The sequence below is a fragment of the Cryptomeria japonica genome, chromosome 3, assembly GCF_030272615.1.
Source record: "Cryptomeria japonica chromosome 3, Sugi_1.0, whole genome shotgun sequence".
NCBI lineage: Eukaryota > Viridiplantae > Streptophyta > Pinopsida > Cupressales > Cupressaceae > Cryptomeria > Cryptomeria japonica.
The window spans coordinates 692,942,815-692,964,684 of record NC_081407.1 but is presented as its reverse complement, the minus strand read 5'-3'; the positions used below and the strand labels follow the sequence as shown (position 1 = coordinate 692,964,684).

The following is a 21,870-nucleotide window of genomic DNA, read 5'->3' as shown; positions in this document are numbered from 1 at the left end:
TTCGCATCACTGCATTGCTGTTTTCGTTTGCGCAATTCGCTTCCAACAAGAGAGGTTAGGAATCGATTTACTTTTAATTTCCTTTTTCAGGTACTCTGTTTTCTTTTGTCGAGCGAAGAATAGTGTGGTGTATTTTTAGGAATGTTGAGTTTGTTTTCGGGAACAGTTTTGTGCATCTTGCTCTGCGGATGGTACGGATTTGTATTTGAGATCACCGAGTGTAACGCATGTTCTGATCGCCTTTTTATCATGTTTCGCTTTGGTCGCAGTTCAAATCTCCAACTTATTAAATCTCTTTGAAACAATTCAATTCAATTCAGTTAACAGGAGAGCAGTTGGGGAGCACAAGTGCCAGGCAATTCTAATTCTCTCTGTCAATTCTTTTTTTGCAATTCAATTTTTCCACAAATTTAATTCAAAAGATTGCCTGTAATCAAAAGATGCCCTTTTACTTCACGCGTGAACTGCAAGATTTTTATTATGTTAATTTCCAAACGAAAGAAGTAGTTGTACGCCCATGCTTAAGATGCCAGTATAAGTAAAGTAGGTTTTGTGCATAATAATTGGGTGCGCTGTAACGATTTTTTAATTCACTTTGGCCTTCTATGGTTACGTGTCTGGCTTAAAATATATCTTTCCTTAGCTGTAACTTGTTTTGATTTATTTCCGCAAGGGTTTTCAGAGATGTGAAGAAGGGCATTAGAAGAGATCGAAAGTATGCAGTTTCTCAAATCCCCATTCACTGCACATCAAAAATCCAAATTCCCAATTAGAAACACATAGAATTCATAGATTGTAAAATACCAAAATTTTCTCAAAGATTCGAGCTTTTACCTGGAATAATTCTCAGAGTTTTCAAGCTCCAAGCACAATCTGTTGGACATGGGGTACTGCTCAATGGTGAACTGGGCGAAATTGGAGAATCTTTGAACAACAGAATCAATACTCGAGCCACCCGGAACATACAGAAACTCATCCACATCGAAGGAAAAAGTCCATTTAGCCATGAATTTGTACCTGTGCAAACAATCATTAACAATCATTAACAATCAAGAACTGGTTATGATAATACCCATCAAACTGTTCTTGATCTTTGATGTCCTGCAATGTCACACGCCCTGCCTCAATCCATGGATCCAGAACTTTTCGTAGCTTTCCTTAGCTGTAATGACAAATTTTGAGGACATAGCGTCAATTAGTATAAGTTTGTTTGCCTGAGAAGGATGGTTTAGTCTGTTTACTCAGAGTTAATAAGTTTGTTTTACAGTTCAAGTTTCTTTTTGCTATCTATAAATCCATAAATCATGGATACTCTATATATAAACTAAGGAAGAATATGATACTATATTGGCATGTTGTATATATGACATATTGTATATTACTACACATGCGCCTTGAATGTTGCAGTCTCTCTGTCTCCCTGCTGTTAGTCACTGTGCTTTTTCTGCATTAGAATACCTCCATAGCTGGTCAAGGTTATTAGCTCCTTCCATTAGAATACATACTTCTTTTTCTTGAGATTGTTACCAATGCTTTTCATCACCTTCTTTGTTGATTCCTGTGTACTTACTGTCTTCTTAGAATTCTTTAAGCATAAAATATCCATTCTATAATCACATATTATTTCATTATGTACTGAGAGTTGATGATATTTTATAAGGAAATGCCTCAGCTTTATATACCTTTGACCATTCAAACAATACTGCAACATGATCTGGTACACGTATCTTTCACACTTTAGTTTTATATGGCTCCCTCGAACATGCTCTACTAGAAAAGTATTAGGAATATATTTTGGGTTATTGTGAGGGTATGTAATAAAAGTTCAAATATTTTATAATATGACTTGTGTGTTGCTGCTGATTTGTCAGCTGTGACTTGTCTGAATGTTTGTAGTTTGGTGCTTCAATCCAATATCAAAGAAAAGGGTATTTAATTTTAAATTCATAGCTGCACGAAAATTTATAATAATATATTTAATTTTAGACGTATGATTTTATCATTTAGTAAATAGATAAATAGATCAAATTAGAAATATTGTTAAACTCATGATTGATAAAAATAGGGTAAACACTATGGTGATGAAAGAGTTGAGGACAACCACAGTATAAACTCTGCCATAGCCCCAATCAGGTAGGATCTTATGAATTTTGCCTTTCACAGGTCCCAGGGTCGAATTCCTGGGGATCCATTCACATTCAAATCCAGGCTTCCCAAAAACATGAAGAGGCTTAGATACCAGCCCAATTACAGCAAAAGTAGTTTCTCCACCTCTGTAAGCACCCATCTGGATAAACAAGTATGCTCCATTGCCATAAGGTCGAAACACCCGCTTGTCAGTTCTCTCTTCTTTTTCCTCCTCTTCGGATTCAGATATGCTTGCAATGCTGTTAATGGTGTTATGCAAGTTCGATTCTTTGAGCAGAAATTTGTCTGCTAAGTTCTTGCAGAACCCATTGCTGAATTCCCAAAATGAAATGTTCTGGCTAGCAATGAGCATGATTCCCATGGCCAGAATTGTCACCATGAGAATTTTGGTCTGCATACCATTAAATCCAAATCCCCAAACCACTACTCTATCCTTTTCTTTCTCTTTCTCCGAACCCATCACCAAATCCTGTACAGATTTCTCAAAGTTAAAAACTCTGGGAAAAATAATTTATCTTGGAATTCTCTTTCCGACCAAGAATTCAAAATTTCAGTTTTAATCTACAATCCCCGAAATCATAACAGAAAAAAAAGCTATAAAAATGGGATCTTTAGATAGAAAATTATGCACCTGAGTAAGCACCCACAGCTGTGTGATTCCAGGATTGAGTCTAGAATATGAAAGATTTTTCCCTTTTCAAGTATGAGAATCTAGAAAAACAAATTCTCACGCCTCATACATGTCATCACAGACTGGTATTTCAAGGCACTTGGGACTCCAAAATCGCGCTTTTTTCCCCTGTCTGAGTTGTTAAGAACTTTTTAACAGAAAGATCAAATTGAACCTACGATTGAACATGTTACCAGACAATGGTTGGATCAATGTAGATCAGAAGCATTTGATTCATTGAAGCAGATAAAATACTCACGCCTAATTTTGGAGGACAACTTACCAATGATGATAAAGTACCTTCATTTACTAGTGACAGATGCTTTGATTATCATTTGTCGAAATCTGTAAGGCGTTCAGATATTATAAATGTGAAGCAGTTGGGAAACTATGCAAGAAGAAAATTAGATTTTCCAGATAATATTAGTGTCTGCCAATCAGGAAACTCAAATAACAATATCAATTGTCAAGCACTGGAACAAGAGGTTGAATTTGAGCAGGCTATTTGTATCTTATGCACTTCAGATGAGATCAAAAAGTGTCAGATTTAAAAGATAAAACAGAAGCTGAATCCGCACTGTTGAGAGCAGCAGTTTTAGACCAGCTCACGGAAATTCTTCTGGCATCTAGCCTAGAGGAAGTTTTAAGGGCAACTATCTGCATATTATCTTTATTGGTAATAAGAGACAAGTTTATTGTGCACAATATTCTGAAAAATGATCCACAATTCTATGGGGCTCCTCAGCCATACTTCGGGAATAACCATTAGTTGACAATAATCACTCCAGACACTCTTTAGAAACTTGTCTTTGGTCTTTGATTTGTCTTGTACTATCATTCACTTTAAACCAAAATCACTCCTTAAATCTGCACATATATTTATGATGACAATCATTCTCTATCAATTTGCTTAACATAAGTTATATCAAAATAACATGCATAGAATTAGAAATATATAATCATTGGTTCATTTTATCATTTTTGTAGAAGTTGCTGTGCTTTTTTTAACTTTAAAAGATAAAACAGAAGCTGAATCCGCACTGTTGAGAGCAGCAATTGTAGACCAGCTCACGGAAATTCTTCTGGCATCTAGCCTAGAGGAAGTTTTAAGGGCAACTATTTGCATATTATCTTTATTGGTGAATAATGCTTCCACATTTTGTGTACATGCATATCAGGGCAGCTGCAACTACAACATCTGATAAAATTCTTCTATTATTTATGCTTTGATGGATGTCCTTATTAAAGGTATTGTGGTACTCAAATCCAAGAACCATATGCTAAGGTAATTTTCACTTAATAATAATTTTGTGAAATTAATTGGATAAATATAAGCACCAGCTTGTTTGGTATAACAGGAAGAAAATTTGAAATACATGGACAAAATAAATTTGACAAGTAATGAGCTTGATTAAACATAAATCTAAAATTCTTTACGCGGCCAGCAGATGAGGTGAGTTCAACTGAAGTTCTTTGGCATGGATTCTATAGTTTGTTTTATACTTTCAAAGTTGTTTTGGGATAGACTCTTGTGTTATTATTAGTAAGTTGTACTGCGTATGGTCCAGGTTAACCTTGTAGAATGGCTAAAGATGATGGTTGGTAACAGGCGCTCAGAAGAGGTTGGAGACCCAAATATAGATATGAAACCAGCTACACGTAATCCGAAGAGAGCAAGTTGAGGATGAAGAGAAACCTATCTGGCAAAATACAGCAGAAGCTTCAACTTCTAGCGATGTGGATTCAAATATAGATATGAAACCAGCTACACGTAATCTGAAGAGAGCAAGTTGAGGATGAAGAGAAACCTATCTGGCAAAATACAGCAGAAGCTTCAGCTTCTAGAGATGTGGAACACGCAAATGCTAGCGAGCAGAGAAAAAGGGGCAGGAAATAAGAAGTCTGATTTTGCATTTTCTCTCATTGGTTTATGGAATTTATTCTTTTTATAGGATTTTCCACAAAATGATTGGTAATATATATTCTTTGGATCCTATTGTACATCACGTGGGAGCTTCTCAAAAGTTTGCTGCACTGTAGGGATTTTGCATAAGGGACACTTTCAAGAATTTAAAGGGTTCCCCTTCAGTTTGGAAGATTCGGAACACCGAATTCCATGGACAACTGTTGGATTTGTGTTGGATTTGTGTATCAGACAGTTCAAAGAAGAGTATTCCTCAAGGCCTTAGTATATTGTCTCTCTTCTGCTGCCGATATTTGTTCTGGGTATGACTGCTACGCAAACTTATTTTGGATCGAAAGCTAACTGAATTTATGTCATCTTAGATATAAATCACAGAATTTGTTTTTCAGAATATTACAGGATGCTTAGCATAAAAATTTGTATTGTCTTGTGATGTGATCTATGTCCTCGTATATAACAAAATAATAGTGTAGGTTAAATTTGTTTCTTCCTGATATCTTTTAACAAATTTCAAAGTCCTAATGTTTATGTAAGTTTGAAGTGAATGCAAGTCCTAATGTTTATGTAAGTTTGAAGGGAATGCAATATACTTTTGTAGACAACAGATAATCAAACTTTTCTTATTACATTTAAATAAATATCTCAGCAATGGAGAGCCACAGGATTGTACTGTTTGGATCATCAACAGCAGTTTAAGGGGTGATTCCGGGCATTTGTCATCAGAATAAAATAACAGATCGTTTGCATAATGACATAGCTACAAATTTAATCATCAGGTAACCAAGAGAGCTATCTAATCTAATATGTAATTGCTATCGGCAGTACAAATTGGACCTTTTTCAGGTAACCAAGAGAGCTATCTAATCTAATATCTAATTGCTATCGGCAGTACAAATTGGACTTTTTTCAGGTCCAACCGCTAGTTATAGTACTTTTGGCACCATAGAAAGTAATATTACAAGTTTTATTTTAAAATATTAAAGATAAGGAGATATAAAACCCTTTCTTTATAAATTGTGTTGCCTACATGCTTGTTTTCCTTTAACTTTAGTAAGACTTCATTATTCACTACTCTAATAGTTAACACATTCAACAAATAAGGATTGATCTTTTAGAAAATTCTCTTCATTTGAATCTATAATAATTCCTTACATCAACCACTAATGCACTGCAAGGGAGCACATTTATTTGAGGTATTTTGTCAAACAATTCACATGTCTCAACAATTCTCAACAATTCACATGTCTAAGGGAGCACATTTATTTGAGGTATTTTGTCAAACAATTCACATGTCTCAACAATTCTCAACAATTCACATGTCTCTCTTGAGGGCAAAAATAATTGGGGCATTTGTCAAAAAAATTGTGTCATGTCTATGTATCTACATTTCATGATGGGACGTGCAAAAAATCATCATGTCACTTTTTAAAAAATTAGATAAAGAATTGTTCAATTAGGGCGATGTTAGAGTTTGGAAATTGAGCTTGCCGCTTGATATCTAACAAAGGGTTGTTAGAGAGAAGGGACTAGAGTTTTTGCTTGACAGATAGTAGAGTTTTGTTGGAGGGTAGGAATCATCGCTTCTTCCTAATGTGTGGCAAGAGTTATTAGAGGTCAAGGATTAGGCATTTCACTTTCCTCATGTTGGGAGACTATTTCACTTTCCTCATGTTGGTCCTAATGTGTGGCAAGAGTTATTAGAGGTCAAGGATTAGGCATTTCACTTTCCTCATGTTGGGAGACTATCAAGTATGAAGGATTGGGGGTACCTCTTCACACATGCCAAGGAGAAATCAAATGTCAAGAATCCAAGTTGCAACTCAATGAACGCCAAGTCAAAAGTGAAGGAAAAGTTTGAAAATTTGACAAGAAAATACTACAAGGCTTGTAAGTTCTATCACATGGATTGCACCTTGCTAAATAATCCATTTAGCTATCCAGTGAAACATGGAAACACTCCAAGCCTTGTGGGTTGCGTGCAGGTTGGATTTAATCTCTCAAGAAGGCTAGTTCCTTTTAGTACTTAACCTAACTTCACTTACCTACTGACTTTGCTGAGAAAAGGGGAAATAAATAGCTTGAAATGAAACCTAAGGCTACTAAGTGATGCACGAAATTGGTTTCAAAACTTCAGAAACAACTTATGAAAACAAGGTCATTTATACTTTAAATACAAGATCCAATAAGGAATGATAAGTGCAATACATAGGAAATTTAATGACTCTTTGAGATTTTATGGAGCGATATACCCTTCCCCCAAAGCCTAAATGTGCACACAAAATAGTGATCATAATAAAAGAGATGATCTTGGAAACAAACATTGGAAAAATGCACATAATGTTCATTATAAAAAGCCTCATGTAAAGTTTCTATGACAAATGCAAACCCCCACATGCCTAATCTTGCATGACCATGTGTGGAAGAAGAATGGTAACTTCTAGAAGTTGTGGAACCATTTTTAACTTCATCCTTCACAAAATGAATGCATTGTGAGCTTTAGATTTTCATGGACCAAACCCTTCAATGTGTGGGGAGATGGACCAAAGGAAGCCCATGCTACATGTATCCTCCTTAAGCCACCAATTGAATTTTGTGGGTGCTCAATCAACAAAAACCTTTATTAACTATCTTTTCATACCCTTGGCCACCATGATATTCAAGGAAGAGATGTGAACAAACTTGAAGCATGACAAAACCTAAAGACATCAACCTAGTCAAGTCAAAACTCAACTTCTTTCACAACAAATTACTTCTAAAAATGTATGCACATGGAAGAGGAAAAGCTAAAATGTAATAAAATAAGAGTCTTTTAAATATGAAGCACTATATGTCAATTAATATGAATGTGATAAATCATTTACACCCTTCTTGCCCTATTTGAAATATTTTTCACCAAATTTTGAAGATACAAAGGCAAGATTAAAACAACATGACTAACCATTCTAGCCTATTTAGGTTAATATTTAAATAGGTGAACACTTTTGATGACTTTTGCTAACATTTTGTTTGCTAAAAGTCTTAAGACCAACTACCTTATCCTATCCATTGAGCTAAAGAGTCATCACAACCTAAAACCAAATCAAACTCAAACTTAAACATTATTGTTAGTACCACTCAAAACAATAAGAAACAAACTACTACTACTACAACTAACCAAAAGACTAAAATAAATGTGCCTCAATATTTGCAGGAAAAAAACTTAAACAATGTGTTACAACACTTATTTGAATGAAAAAACTAACCTAATCTAGACCAAGAGAAATGATTTTTTCTTAGATGGAACCATTAATTGGTTATCTAAAGTAGATTCCCTTCTCATTAGTATGCAATTCTTCACGTGGCTATGGATAACTGTTAGAACAAGATATAAAATAAATGAAATGAGAATCATACATGCATAAATTTACACATTACACAAGATATACATGGGAAAACCCTTTCGGGTAAAAAACCCCATAAAGTGTCATTTAATTAAAACACTTACAAATATAGTCTATCATAAAATAGACATGAACCTAGGGACACTCCTCCAATACTTCCACATGGCCAATAATACCTCATATGCATAGTGATACAACTCACCATAAAGCTCCAAATTCTCACACCTCTCAAATGAGAGAGAACCTCCTTAAATATAGGAGGAAGGGTGACTTAACTAGTCACACCTTTTCAATAACCCCCACTCATAAATAATTAATAATCTAATAGTTATTAGATTATAATTATTTTAAATGGGATATGCTTATAAAGCATATAATATATACGGTTTTATAACCTTATATTAGAACATTATATATAAATGTTATAAAGATGTGATCCCTAATAACATTATGTTCTAACACTCCCCCTTAATATTAATAGGGGATCACATGTCAATTTTCATAGAAGAAAAAATGAAGCACCCTAGTAACGTAGGTCTTCTTTGACAGTAATAAATAGGGACACAAATATATGCCAACATGAAGATCATGCATTCTGGACTACATGAAAGTCATCTTGTCATAATTTATAATCCCAGTGTTTTAAAAATGATGCTGTGAGGTCTTAAAAATTATATTGGAGCCACGGTCCCCTCAAATTAGCCTCTCCCTAGGTTCATTACATAGTGCCCGTAGGTCTTAATACAATGCTTTTACAAGTGGAAGTTTTACAAGGAGAAGAATTTACAATATACCCGTAGGACTTAAAAATCTGCCCGTAGATCTTACGATACTGTGCCCATAGGACTTTAAAAAAATCTGCTCATAGGTCTTACGATATTGTGCCCGTAGGACTTAAAAAAAAATCTGCCTGTAGGTCTTACGATACTGTGCCCGTAGGACTTAAAAAATAAAGGATTTAGCCACTAGGTGGTGTCATTGACATGCACACTCCCCCTCAATGGCATCACCTAAGGCCAAGCATTATTTGAATTTGGAGCATATAATGCCTAAAGGTCTTAAATCTAGGATTTAGCCACTAGGTGGTGTCATGTACACTCCCCCTTAATGGCATCACCTCAAAGCCAACCACTGCATAGAGGATTTCAAAGTGATGGCTAAAATTATAATATATAGTATGTACTCATGATCTTCAAAGTGTCTTTATTATAGAATGATTTCACTTGAGTGAGGTGCCCATGATCTTCAAGGTGCCTTTATTATAGAATGCTTTCATTTGAGTGAGGTGCCCATGATCTTCAAGGTGCCTTTATTATAGAATGCTTTCACTTGAGTGAGGTGCCCATGATCTTCAAGGTGTCTTTATTATAGAATGCCTTCACTTGAGTGAGGTGCCCATGATCTTCAATGTTCATTTTGATCTTTAGAAATGATATTCTCTAGAAAGAGTAAAGTAACTTCAAGTAATATGGTACTTTCATATGTATCCAAATGGAACTCTTCCATAAATCTTCAAGGCCATATTGATTCTTTAAGAGCTACATTCATATTTTGTCCATTTGATTCAAAGACACATAGAAGATAGTCTTCTTATTAAAGTATTGCAGCATCCATGTAATAGCACTTGCACCATATGTTTTGAAGGCATAACCTCACCATAGAAGAAACAATATAGTTAGTAACATAGTAATCAACTTCATTTTTGGTGCAAAGAAAGAACATAATATTTTTTTTTTGTCATTTTCCAAAGATCATATAATATTCCTTATAAAAATATAGTCCAATGATTGGTAGAAAGGAGATCAACATATATTTTCATGAGAAATAATTTGTTGTCTTGTTTAAAATACAAAAATAGACATGCTACTACATATAGTAATGATCCATAAAAAATTAGGCAACGGGTGAGCTATCCTTTCTAGGTTTGCTCCCCAGACAGTTTATAAGGGCGATAGTCACCCATTATAAATAGTATGATTGAAAAAAAATGGATCAAATATAGAATAGAATAACAAATCACTTGGATCTCCAAAAAAGGATGCTAATGAGAAATTTTTAAATTTATGTATGCATATTTAATAGCCTTTATATTTCGTAGGTAAATATTTTATCCTCTATCTATAAATGATCATTGTGATAATTTGATAGTAAATCATTCGTACATCAAATATAGTACAAGTAGGAATATCCTCAATATTAATATAATTCATATCCTTCATCAAATACTAAAAAAATAAGTTAAGATAATTCATGACGTTCCTTCCTTTATTCCTACTAGTTCATATGTGACTTTTTGTGATGCACTTAAAGGACTAATATAAATAATAACAGGTACTTTGGGAAGGCCACTTGAAGGGCATGTGGCACATTAAAGTAAAGTTAGTTGATTGAAGATTCAAAATTCATTCCATGGGTCTTAAATATATATGAAGACTTCCTTTTATTTATTGTATTTTTTAAAATATTGAAAGTAGATGGGAAATGTCATATGTAGACAAATTATACGATAATGACAATGGATACCAAAAATTACCCTATCAAAAATGTAGTTTGAGATATTCCCATAATAATAATAAGATGCCAATTAAAATGACAAAGAGACCTCAAGTATATGGCTTGTTTGTAGAAGTGTGGTGGGAAAATATATATTGTTGCTTGTAATAGAATTGATGAAGGAAGGTGAAATATCGCTCCAATCTTAATCGTAACACAACCACAAAATTGCAATATGTATATTGTTGCTAAATGATAGACATGAGCCTCCATCGAATGTTGATGATGCACGAACTCAATGACAAGGCAAGGAAAAAAGTTAAAATCCTAGCCTCTTGATCAAACACTTAGCCACACACAATCTAACCATGCAGACACGATATTTAGGTCAATAATCAATACAAACTTCCAATATCAACCACCAATAGCAAGGGATATTGACTACAAAATAAATAGTGAGTGCCAATAAAATGGTACTATAAGCACTTAGACAATATCGTTGTACAATATAAAGTTAGACACCCAAATCTGGATGTAGTATGTAGCGTTGGAGAGGGTACCGATGTCACTGCAAAAAAAAAAAAAAAAACTCCAATAGCTGATAAAGATGGCTCGCTTATTTGATCCTCCATTTTTGCTAACTACGCCACCTATCTATGCCTAAATTAGTATCTGTAGGAAGATATTTTAGTTCAGTTAAACTGTTAAGCTCCAAATATTTTACTCTTGGTACTCTTAGTTGTCTTTGAGATGAAATTGAAAATAAAGTTGTTAGGATTGAAGTCCAATTGCTCAGAAACCTGCTCATTATTCTCGATGCAAACAATAGTTTCTTCTACTCACAAGGCTAATATGCAATGAGTTTTAGAGTCTTTTATGCAGATGTGTGCAAGTATCAAAGGACGCACTTCATCACACAAGAAGTAAATAGATATTGTTACCTACTTCTCTTGACTCCCCATGTATATACATGAAAAAACTATGAGTTATCCATTACCACATAGACCCAAGTAAATTATGAAATGAAAATTCAAGAGGAGTAAGGAATGAAAGAAAATGTATCAGACTGTGTGTGAAATATATAAGATTCCAAATGCAAAATGTCAAAGTCACTACACCATTGCAAAAATAAAACAAAGGAGTAAAGGACCAATCAACTTAGTGGTAATTTTTTTTATGCTTTTATCATCATGAAGAGGAAAAAATGTTAAGAGATGGGACTTATTATGAAAGGGTACAACTAGTCCAAATCATATGACTTATTGAGGAAGACTACTTTTATTCTATGAGCCAAATTTGCATCCTTTTCTTACCAATGAAATTTGGTCTGTTAAAAGGAGCACATTTTTTAATGTAGAAAAGTATAAAATCATTTGGTTATATACTATCGATCTTAACATTATGTTCTAACAATAACCAAGAAGAGATGAAGGACATATAGAAATCCAACAAGTAGTTGAAAAACTTCTTGGAGGGCATAGATAAACTTACTTATTTCTCCATAATGTGCATGCACACAATTGCTTTTAGTTGGATAAGCAAGATGCACTTATTCTTATTTAGTTGTAACTTTATGATCAACTTCATCTTCTATTGAAAACTCAAACTTGGGTGCAAGCATGACTAGTGGTTTTTTACTAACCTCCATACTAGCTAGATGCCAGATAGGACATCCCTTTGAAATAAAAACTTAAAGCTCCTCTTGCTAGTCTCTTTACAATGGATTTCTTCTTCAACCTCACTTTGTTGATTGAAATGAGTTGATTCATGACTCAAATGAAAACATGGTTGCTTTCTCCATTTGGTCATGTTGTTTATGAATTTCTAATTTAGGAGATGTTGACTTGTCATCATGTTGTGAGCAAAAATCCTCTTTGATACTAGAGAGCATGTCTTTAAAAATGGGTTCTTAGTTATCATTTTGTTCAACTTAACCAATATTCTCATGCATACTAACCTCTTCACCCTTCAAACAAGGTTGTCCTTATTTTTCTCTTGGTAGACCAACACCTTGTCAAAGTAACTTATATCTTCCTTTTGTTCAAAAATTTTCATTGGTGTTAGAATGGGCATGTCCTCTTCAATATTTTTAAAAAACAATGAAAGATCATTAAAAAAAATAGAGAGTATCTCATTCTCAACACATATTAATTGCTTTTTATCCTTTCATCCCAATTGTATATGATTATCATTCTCTTGCTACAGGTCTAAGTTTTCATTTTGAACCTCATGCACAAGTGTATTAACAACAAAAGGATCTTCTTCTACCTCATAAACCTCTTTTGTTTTCTCACTAAACCATCTCTCATAGTAAACGATAGGTCCACCTATATGAAGGTGAATAACAAGGGGACAAAAAGGCTAACTTAACACAGAAACTTGGGGAGTTTGTTGGGTTTCTTGAAGAATTGTAGGCTTTGGGGAGGGTTGATCTTGATGAAAAATGGAATTATTTTTCTCAAGCACATGCTCTTTTAATTGGAATGTACCTCTAAAACTTGAGATATTGAATTTAGGAGACTCAAAAGGCTCACCTTGTTTAAAGCTTGGAATTTTGAACTTGATGACTTCTTTTGTGTGTTGATTTGAAATGGGAGTTGATTGGGATTCCATCTTTTGTAATTGGTCAAGCAAAAGATTCATCTCCTCCTCTTTTGAAGTCACCTCCCTTGGAACACCCTCCTCATATAGCTTTTTCTATGTCAACTATAATGTAAGAGAACCCAAAAATTGGGCATTACAGTCCTCCCTTCCCAAAGATTACTTGTCCTCAAATAATGTCATCACAATACCAAAAACACCATATTAAGTTGTACTACAAACCAATGTGATCCTAGGGTCCCAATTCAATCTTAGAAAATAACCACCATGTTGAAGTTGTGTCACTTTGATCATAATTGTAAAACCATCCCACCCAAACCGCATTGTCCTCTCTTGGAACCCCAAAAAGTAATGATCATCAAAACCCAAACTGACATATCTAAAATGGTTGAAATATATACCATGAAACATCTCCTATTTAAACATAATAGTAGGATCCACTTCTACCATCCAATCACCAAACAATCTTGGGCAACAAGAAAGATAATCTACTTAACTAGAAAACATAAATCTTAATATATCCCCTCAGGATATCCAAAAATTGAAACAAATCAATCACCAACAAGTGGCAAGTAAATAAGATGACAACAAAACAAACTTTGAAATCAATAATTCTAGGAATATCTCTACGATCACAAACTAATAGCACATCATCATGCTTAATCTCCAAGTGTCAAAGAGGTAACTTCAGATACTCCAACACACCCAACACATCACAATCATCAAAGCATCATTTGGAGATATACATACTAACAAAAATAAATGACTGTAGTAACCATCACACATCCAAGTGGAAGTGGAGATTAATCAAGAACTATACCTGGAAGATATCCAACAACCAGTTGGCCTAAAGTGTGAAAGAACTTAGAATCTATTTTCTTGTAGATTGAAGTTACCATAAACAACATGGAAAAGAAAGGGTAGTGGTAATAAATATGAAATCCCTTTGAAAAAAAGGAGATGTGAGCATGTAAATCCCTGAAGACTCTTCCCTTGAGACTAGATCACCTCTATGAATTAACCCAAACCACCAAACATGTGCCACTATTGCTCTGGAAATGCATACCAATTCATCTGTGTGCAAAGAATAAAAAATCCATGGGGGTTGATTAGAAAGTGGACAATGGTACCAACTCTATATTTTTTCCACAAATCCAATCTTGACCTAGCATCTCATTGGTGGAAATTTCTTGCACATAGGTCCCAAATCCTATGATCAACTCCAATCACATCATTGAAATCGGAAAAAGCTTCATCATCCAACGTGAAGACTAGATTATCAAATGGCATATCAACATCCATCTCAAACAATGTATTATCAACCAAATAAAAATTATCCTCATCCCAAGATTGAAATCAATCCTCCTGCTAATCCAAACTTCTATTTTTTTCTTTTATTTGGGACAATGTAATTCAATCAAGTTCTTTCATCACCTATCTGATCTCCTTGAACCTATCTCTATTCTCTTACACAACAAGCTAATTTTCTATTTCTTGTAGAGTTGTTTGAGTCTTCTTCAAGGATTACTTAGTCATTCTAATCTCTCAATAGTAAGCTTATCAACCTTAGCCTTTGTTTCCTTGTGTAAAAATAAAGTCTCATATGCAATCTTGTTAGCTACATATTTATCATGGATCATATGCAAGAAGGCTGATTTTACTTCCTCCATTCTGCTCTTCATCGTGTGCAAATTATAAAAGGGAATAATTTACTCACTATAACCTCTTGGTGAGTTTTTGAATAAAGTTCTCCAAATATCTACATGTGCCATCTTGACTACATAAAAACTTGCACTTCATTTTCAACAAACACCAAGAATTGTTTTTTCAAATCATGAGCATGTAAGGTATGGTGAATAGTTGTTATATTGGGCATATCTTGTGCCATCTTGGATGGTTATGTTGTCTATTCTTTTACATATGGATTCTAAACACTTGTTTGCATAGATTTCTCTTTTGGGTTATATGGAAATTGTCATTATGTGGCTGCAAGTTTCCTTTCAATAATATAAAATATCATACCAAACAAGGATAACATTTCAAATAACAAAGCATAAACAACACCTCAACCAAAGACTCCATGAGTCCTCCATGGATCCAAAATTTCAACATCTCTAATCTTATGAAGATAACCATCTTTTTTATAGTGAGCCTACAAATGTGAAAGAGCCCTTCTACAACAACAAGATCTAAGATATCCTCCAAAATATTTGCAAACATTGATGAAGATCATCCACCATCAGATGGTGAATCCACATCACTGTTAATAACTCCCACTGAACCATGATACAGGTCACGCATGGCATCGTAATAACCATATATTAAAGATCATCCAATTCCACACACACACACACAATTGAAATGTCAATACACCAAGTGAAGCCAATATATCCAAGACAAGAAGATACAACTGCCAACAAACCATCAAAAATCAATCCTCCACTGCAAACCCATCATTGTCAAAAGTTCCTACCACAATGTGTAACCAAGATATTGACATCAATTCAAACCATCATGTTACAAGTCCCAAAATTGACTATTTAAGTACTATAAGCAACATTTATCCTCTCATCTCAAAGAAAATGTACAAATGACCATAGACAAGGCCAACTAACAAAGTCTACATTGACAATAAATTGGCCTGGTGGATATAGATAGTCCACAATCAAGTCACCCCATTGCAATCAATAGGCAACCAACCCATATAATTGTATAACTCATAGATCCAAACATTGAAACATGCAACTCATCATCACATTAATAACCTGCAAACTAAGATATCAAGGAGAATAATCCTATAGACCACATGACTCAAACACCAAATCAACCTTAGAGATTTAATTTTCCAAACATGTCCACATTCAAGTACCATAGTCAAGGAACCAATCAAGCATCAAGAAGATAAGAAACAACCTCCTAACATTAAACCAAAATACCACCAAACCACCACAAACTTGATTATTTTATGTCAATGCAAAAGTGTACCTTTATAGTCATGACACCATAATCATCACCAATATTCTACTTGCACTCAACTATCACCCATACAACACTCCAAGTCTCAAACCATGTCCAATCATGTTCTATCAACATTATCAAAGTCCAACTCTAAAAAACATCTATAAAACTATATAAGGAAGCACCAAATTTGATAATCAGTTGTACCATCATAAATATCACATAAAGCATGTATTCCCTCAAGATTTTATCTCTTCTCTCATTTGGATGCTCACATAATCACACCCCAAATATTAGGCATCTATAAGTGATTAAACAAGTACCTATCTCTCTTTGCTCATCAAACTATATATATCATAGCACTACTATGAAGTACACTACTCATGCTCTCTAACACCTATTTGAAATTGAAAAACTGACCATGTATGCAAAATTTATACTTAAAATTGTGAAACAAAGAACATCTAGCTTCGAGGCCCCAGAAAATTATCAAAACAAAAAAATCATGAGACCAAACTTGTACCATTGCTTAATACTTGACGATTTTCGATGTGTATAAGAAGTAAAAAAATTGACACCCTAGGAAACAATTACACTCATTTGAATAAAATACCAATTTGGCCTATAGGAGTAGTAGGTCAGTGGCCCCCAAATGGTTGACCAATGATAGTGGTGTGATAAAAGGGCCCAAGCAATGCATTGTAGGTGTTGTTCAAGTGGAAAGGAATTCCTAGCAGACCTGATAGGTTTTTAAATCCAATTTATATTTTTTGAATCTCAAATTTTAAAAAAATATTTGGGGGTTGGGAGTAGACCCAACACCAAATCAAATATGATTTAATCAAACTTGTTAAATTTTTTTGAAGTCGGTTTAATTTTTTTAATGAGGTGGTTTATGGGCTTATGCGTGCAACAAAGAGTACTATTGACAAGGGATGATGAGTATTGTCTACAAACAATGTCATACTTCATGTCAAGGATTGGGGTATAGGGGTAGGAGCGGAATCCCCACAAATCTAATATATTTTTATTTAAATTTTCTTTTTGCAAGTTATAATGTTTTTAAAACGAATCGATTCAAAAACTTTAATCTATTTTTTGTAGGTACATTATAAAAGGCTGCTGATTTTTTTATTTTTATTTTTATATTTCATACTTGTACCTTTTTGCTCTTGGCTTGGTATGTACAGTCGTACAACTATGGTTGGGGGCAAATTTATTGGTTTTTTTCTCAACTTTAAAAAATAGGGTAAATTTAATGTCATTTTTTCGTTTTCAACCATCCTGGATCCAATGGTGCGGTCCATTTTGTTCCATGGGGTCATATGCAAAACTTCCCCCACGAAACCCTCATTTGAAAGAACATCCAAGAATTCCTTTTGACCCAACATTTCTCAAACCCTAGATCTGCAGCCAACCCATTATAACAATAAACCCAAAACCCTCATATCTGCAATAAAATAACCTACACAAAACCCTCATATCTTTCCATGTCTTCAATTTTTCATGCAAGCCCTAAATTCAAACTTAACCATAAATTTACTCTAAAAAGGTTTATATGACCACAACCATGGATCTGATACCAAATGAAAGGAAACTTGCAACCATATAATGACAATTTTCAAATAGCCCAAAAGAGAAATCTATGCAAGAAAAATATTTAGAATCCATATGCAAGAGAATATACATGATACCATCAAATAGTGATATAAAATATTCCCTTGGAAAAATATAGCATCTAAAAGCATCCATACTCTATGTATTATTCAAAAATAAGCATTACAATTCATCTTCAAAGTCTCCATGAACACCTTTGAAACATCAAGCCTCTCTATTGCACCCTCCATGTATCCAAGCATGAATCACAAATCTCATGCCATGCTTCACATATGCACTCCTCAAAATACGACTCAATACCCCAACTAGCCAGTCTTAAACAACTACCCTTGTGTTTGCCTTTATAGAAACAAGCTCACACAAAACCGTGAAGTGGTAATACATAAAACTATGTGACTAAAACCATGAGGTTACAAAACCATTAACCCCTCATTTAATATTGGGTACTAAGTTTTCACTTAATTAATATTTCCCCAATATTAAATTAAATAGAATTTTCCAATGTGATACCTCACATTAAATATATTTCCCAATGTTTCATAAAACACATAAAGTGGTCCTAGTAATGTTCACTCCTAGTGATGCATGTACTTCCAAGTCCCCCTAGGTGCACAACATATAATAATAAATTAAACATTATGCAAGGTGTACAACACATAATTCCTAATACTTCGTACTTAGGTGCCAACACAGCCAGAGCCCAAGTGCTTAAGAGTTGATTGTTTTGTTCAAAGAAAATATGCTCACTATGATCCTCAAGAGTGGTTGTCTCTCTAAACAAGTCACTCTCCAACTCACTAGTATTGATATCATCATAAACATCTCTTTCCATGGGCTTGGTTTGGAAGTCAAACCAAAATCCACATGAGTTATCATCACTAGAATGAGATAAGGGATCATCATCGATAGCTGATTTGAAGACACCATCATATTTATTTTCTCCATGCACTTCATTTAGAAATATATTAGTGAAGTCGTCACAATGATTCCCCCCCTAGAATCATCAAGTTATTAATCTAAAATCATCATTGAATGAATCCAAACTAGAATTGAAAGTTGTTGCTTTATCTTTTCCTTTATGCACAATGTCATCCATAGTAGCTGCATGCATGTCAAATGAATCATCTTAAGGCTATATCACATATTCCTCATGTTTCATGGCACTCTTCATCAAATTTTTCTGCTATAAACTCCTCTTCATCCACCTACTCCTCATTATCCAACAAAGGCTTCAACTTATATTCACCTTTTCAGCTAAATTATTTTTAACTCATAGGATTCCATGATCACCCTTCTTCCTGTTAGTTGATAGAATAGAAAAAAGTGATTGTGGCACATCATCACTCTCATTAATAGTCAAAACTATAATGATTTGCATAGTTGCAATAACATTATCAACATGTTCTTTCTTGACTATAGCAAAGAAATGGTGAATTAGAGTTGCTTGCAACAACACAAAGGGTTACTACTCTACAACAATCAAACATTCTTCTTCTTCTTTTAGAGTGATGAAAACATCCCTTGGTTGAGATTGATAACTTAGTTTGCTACTTATATCCAAACGTATATTTGCCAGTCATTTTCTACCTTGCACTGCCATGCTTCACAACTAAAAAACAAATTTCTAAACATCCCAACAAACTAACAAGACCACTAGCTCTAATACCACTATAAAAGCCCTATCAGTTTTAACCCAAATTTTTCACTATAAGTAATTTTGTCAAACAGTTTGCTTCATGATGCAAACCTATGGTTTCAATAGGCTGGGCTTAACCAATGCAAACCTATGATTTCAATAGGCTGGGCTTAACCAACACACTCTAAGCATTGACTGGTTAGGTGTCTGGTCCATGTGGGCCCCATCTAACTCAACCTTTCTCCCTGTCTTTTAACTCTACGCCGTAAATTAAAATCTCACGCTGTACCCATTTGGTCAATTCAAAATTCTGAAACTCTATTCCCGCGCGCTGGCATCAATATTCAAAAGCTTTTTTGAAACTGCTTCTCCCGCCTGTAGGATCTCTTTATGCATGTTTCCCACGCAAATAGTTTTCATTCTCACCTGCACTCCCGGCCTGTGCCAAAATGGGAGCTTTAGAACAGGGTATGGACATCCAGCGAAGCGTAATGGTCACAGATTGAACTGCTCTGGTAAACATGAACGCAAAAATGTGGAAGCATAGGCAAGTTTTGATCAGATTATACCTCAAAAATATGTCATCTCATGGAATGCTATAATCACAGTATATGCACAAAATACATTTGTTGAAAATAATTCAGAGATTTTTAACCAAATGTGATTGGCAGGTTTAAAGCCAGAGTTCGCAACCTCTACCAGCATCCGCATAACCTAAGCGAAAATGGGAGCTTTGGAATAGGTTATGGGCATCCATCTAACAATGGGTGATGAAGGAATTATGCAGACACTGTAGCTGCAACTGCTCTGGCAGACATGTACGCAAAATGTGTAAGCATAGACAAGGCACCTGAACTGTTTGACAGAGCCACCAAACAGTAACGGAGTTTCCTTGATTGTAGAATATATGCAAAATGCAGAAGCATAGATAAAGCACCTGAACTGTTTGACAGGATGCCTCAAAGCGCACATTTCTATTGCAAGGATATTATCAAAATGGGTTTGTTGAGAAGGGTTGAGAACATGTAACTACATGCATAACAGACCTTCTCAAGCTTTGAAATGGATCTTAGGAAGAATGACTGACATGGAATTTTAATTATTTTATTTTAGGTTTTTAATTAAAGATCTGATCTAATAATTTTAGATGGGTAGTGTAGTTATAGAGAATATGCAGGTCATTATGTAATAATGAAATTGTTTTGCAATTTAGATCAGTTTCAGTTTCAGGGCAATGTGGTGAACAATTTGTTTTGGTGAATCAAACGATGGTCATCTCAATATAATAAAACGATGCAGGATAATGTATGGTTGTCATTTTAGAGAGAGATTTTATCTTTATTAGTAGTTGTAGCAAATATAGTAGCTACATGATTGATCTCTAATCAATCTTAAAATTAAATCTAAAAGTTTATCCTTAATGGACTATTAGGCCCTTCATTTTAAATCATACTTTGATATCGTATAGGACAACCCAATTGACTTGGCAAAATTAGACTATTTATTTAATTAAACTTATAATTTTCTACCTGCAGTCTTAAAAAATTAATAAATCCCTATGAAAAGTCATCCAAAAATTCTCTTGGGTGACATTCGAGAGATGGGCCTTAAGATAAGATTTAATATAGGTTGAAAAACTTTAATAGAATCGGTATGGAAACACAAATTAATAAAATCCCAAGCATATTTGACATTCTTTACTTTTAAGTCTAATATTTGACATTTATTTTCTGAGGTTTAAGTTTAATGGAAACACATGGCATGCATTAATTCTTAGGTTTCTTGACTTTCAACATTTTGGGGAAAAATATATCATCAATCCTAGTTTATTAGGGAGCTTGGTTTTGAAACAAAGGATTTATCTCAAGGTTCTATTGACCTAAGAAGCCTAATAACTTTAGCTAATTTATGCACTCGATTTTTAATGTACTAACAATTAGCTTCCAATCTTCATCTATCTATGAACACGTGTATGTAGAGATTCATTCTAGTAGATCAGTTGACATAGATCCAAGTGGAGCAAATAGTTAGAAAATTAGCTAGTACTTGACACAAATGTGGGAACTTCATAAATTTTGACATGTGTAGGCTCTTTGTTCCAAAAATATTATGGCATCATTAACAATGGACATAAACATCCTTTGAAAATTTTGCAATAGCTCATGTTGAAATTCTTAGCCTATTTTATGATGAAAGATGCTCTAACATGATTTTATGGATAAAATAGAAATAAGAAGTAACAAAAAATATATATACAAGGAAGTACTCACACAGAACTTGTATAATCTACTAGAAGCCCTAAATTGATGGATTCTTGATGCTAGTGTAGAAAGATAAAGTAGTGAGGAAGCAAAAAATGAAGTGATTAGTCTCCTATGGAGAAAAAATGCAAAGCTAGTTTTTAAGAGAGATGATTACATGTCACTATGGAGAATTTGTGACT

General features: G+C 34.2%; 2 long non-coding RNA genes and 1 pseudogene across 3 annotated transcripts; 2 read left to right on the top strand and 1 right to left on the bottom strand.

Moving 5' to 3' along the window:
• Positions 1-266: 266 nt before the first annotated feature.
• On the bottom strand, positions 267-2,608 carry LOC131874323 (galactan beta-1,4-galactosyltransferase GALS1-like; annotated as a pseudogene).
• Positions 2,609-3,990: 1,382 nt separating this feature from the next.
• On the top strand, positions 3,991-5,135 carry LOC131078350 (uncharacterized). 2 transcript variants are annotated; one of them, XR_009113767.2, is made up of 2 exons: positions 3,991-4,066; positions 4,177-5,135. It is a non-coding gene; the product is annotated as an uncharacterized LOC131078350 (long non-coding RNA). The 2 variants fall into 2 exon arrangements; XR_009113768.2 differs by having other exon boundaries at positions 4,008-4,103.
• Positions 5,136-19,764: 14,629 nt separating this feature from the next.
• Positions 19,765-20,662, top strand: LOC131078324 (uncharacterized). Its single transcript, XR_009371878.1, has 2 exons — positions 19,765-19,942; positions 20,099-20,662. It is a non-coding gene; the product is annotated as an uncharacterized LOC131078324 (long non-coding RNA).
• Positions 20,663-21,870: the final 1,208 nt, after the last annotated feature.